Genomic DNA, 2,943 nt, shown 5'->3' on the forward strand with positions numbered 1-2,943 from the left:
CAACCTCAGAGTGACCCTCACCGCTCTGCATACATTTCTGTCATACTTCAATGAAGATGGGCAGATAAATCAATATTTTTTATCTGCTTTGCTGCCAGAATTCAATGATCTGTCACAGTTCTTGCCCAATTCATCTAATCATTGTGGTTCAAATGTTTTTAGCTTTGTTGAAAGTGTTGAATTAATTGGTTTAGTAACCCACCTCAGAACTAAACTTTGAAGTATAACCTTAGCAACATTTTACTATACTTTTCCACAACTCTGAGCATACATCATTTAGTGCTTAAAGGTGAATCTTTTGCAAGTATCCTCCAAGAGTTTTCCTGTGTTCTACCTGGGAAGGTTTTTTACTGGCAATCATCCTATCCTGAATCACATCACAGATTCACGGTGTTACCAACCATTTCTTCTAACCTATAGACCAAGAAAGCTCAATCTAAGTCAGTGGTTCTCAACCTTCCTAATGCCGCGACCCTTTAATACAGTTCCTCATGTTGTGGTGACCCACAACCATAAAATTATTTTCATTGCTACTTCATAACTGTAATTTTGCTACTGTTATGTATCATAATGTAAATATCTGATAAACAGGATGTATTTTCATTGTTACAAATTGAACATAATTAAAGCATAGTGATTAACCACAAAAACAATAAGTAATTATATATGTGTTTTCCGATGGTCTTAGGCAACCCCTGTGAAAGGGTCGTTCGACCCTCAAAGGGGTCGCGACCCACAGGTTGGCGACCCACAGGTTGAGAACCGCTGATCTAAGTGATCCTATATAATAAAAGGCTAATATGCAAATCGACCAAATGGCTGAACGACCGGTCGCTATGACTTGCACTGACCTCCATGGGGCAGATGTTCAATGCAGGAGCTTCCCCCTGGTGGTCAGTGTGCTCCCACAGGGGGAGCACTGCTCAGCCAGAAGCCCTGAGCCAGGTTCACTTCTGGTGAGTACAGTGGTGGTGGCGGGAGCCTCTCTAGCCTCTGTGGAAGTGCTAAGGATGTCCGACTGCCAGCTTAGGACCACTCCTAAGTTGGCAGTCAGACATCCCCTAAGGCTCCCAGACTGCGAGAGGGCGCAGACCGGGGTGAGGGACCCCCCATCCCCCGAGTGCACGAATTTTGTGCACCAGGCCTCTAGTTTTAAATAAGATGCTATGGTTCTAAAGAGTCTTTGCTGTTCACATCTGAATTTAATCACCTGTACATTTTCATAAAATCAATGTCTCACCTTTACAATTGTTTAAAAGAAAGCAACCTTTTCAAATCAACTTTCTGTTGTGTCTATGATGTTATTTATCATTTGATGGTAGGTCAGAGTTGGGCAACTTTTTCTCTAAAAGGTCGGACAGTAAATATTTCAAGCTTTGCAGGCCAACTCAACTCTGACATTGTGGCAGTCACAGACAATTTATAAATGTATTATCATGGCTGTGAGCCAATATAACTTTACCTGCAGAGATTGAATTTCATATAATTTTCACATGTTGTAAAGTATTTTTGTTTTCATTTTTTTCCAACCTTTAAAAAATGTAAAAACCATTTTTTGCTGTGAGCTGCACAAAACTAGGCGAAGGGCCAGCAAATTTGCTCTGTGGCTGTAATTTCTGACTACAGGATAATATATGGCCAGGAGCAGATAAAGGTTTTGTGGGGAGACAACCATTTAAAGTTTTGGGAGGTGCTATTTTAAGGAAAAGAACACAAAATTACAAATTTAAAATTATATATAAGGCTTTGGGAGGGACCCAGGCAGATGAGAGGCCCTTGAAAATTGAGCCTCTTTGTGTCCTGGTGACACTGGGACAATACTGCTGCATAGGGTTCCAGAGCTGGCTGACTATTGGAAACAGCAAGAGAGCTTTTCTACTGATAGTTTCCAGAACCCTGATAGAGTGCCTGAATTAGTCTCTGAGGTAAGAATCCACTATATTGTAAAGCTCCCCAGGTAATTCTACTATGCAGCCAGGTTTGGAAATCACCATTTTACTAACCATTCATAATAGTTAGTGAGTCCATTAGAATTGATTCCAGAAAAACATTTATTGCCTTAATTGTGTAGCTTGCCCAGAAATAAGTTTTAACTATTGTTATTGAACCATAGCCCAAATGTTGATAAAACTATATCAAGAAAATTATATTGTTAAATTGTCTTGACAGAGCACATATACATACACACTCTTATGCTAGGCCATCTACACTCTTTTTTTTTTTTAATCCTCACCCGAGGATACTTATTTTAGAGAGAGTGGAAAGGGAGAGGGAAGGAAAGAAAGGGAGAGAGAGGAGAGAGAAAAAGAAACTTCAATGTTGAGGTGCATACGTTGATGCTCTAACCACTGAGCAATGCTAGCTGGGCTATCTACATTCTTTTTAGTGGAGGTTAACACATCCATAGTTAACTGGCTCTTCATCATTTTGTCTCAGTTTAATATTTTTATATATTAATCTTTATTTTAAAATCTATTTTTTAATCTTAAATCTTTGAGTTGGCATACATTTCAGAACATCCATCTATATATATAAAAGCCTAAGCAACCAAACAACTGAACAACTGAACAACTGGTCAACCAGTCGCTATGATGTGCACTGACCATCAGGGGACAGATGCTCAACGCACAGGATTGGGCTCCCTCCTGTCTGGATTGGGCCTGCAGGGATCAGGCCGAAACCAGCTATCTGATATCCCCCAAGGGATCCCAGATTGTGAGAGGGCACAGGCCAGGCTGAGGGATCCCACCAGTGCACAAATCCATGCACTGGGCTTCTAGTAAAGTAAATAAATGGTTATTGAATGGCTATTTGACACTTATGTCATCACAGTTGGGTGAGTCAGTCTATAAACCTATGCGTAATGAGTCACTTGTCATTGCCTCATTAATGGACAAATTTATAGATGCCTGTTTTTATATTCCTACTAGAGGCCTGATGCAC

The sequence above is a fragment of the Myotis lucifugus genome, unplaced genomic scaffold, assembly GCF_000147115.1.
Source record: "Myotis lucifugus unplaced genomic scaffold, Myoluc2.0 scaffold_21, whole genome shotgun sequence".
NCBI lineage: Eukaryota > Metazoa > Chordata > Mammalia > Chiroptera > Vespertilionidae > Myotis > Myotis lucifugus.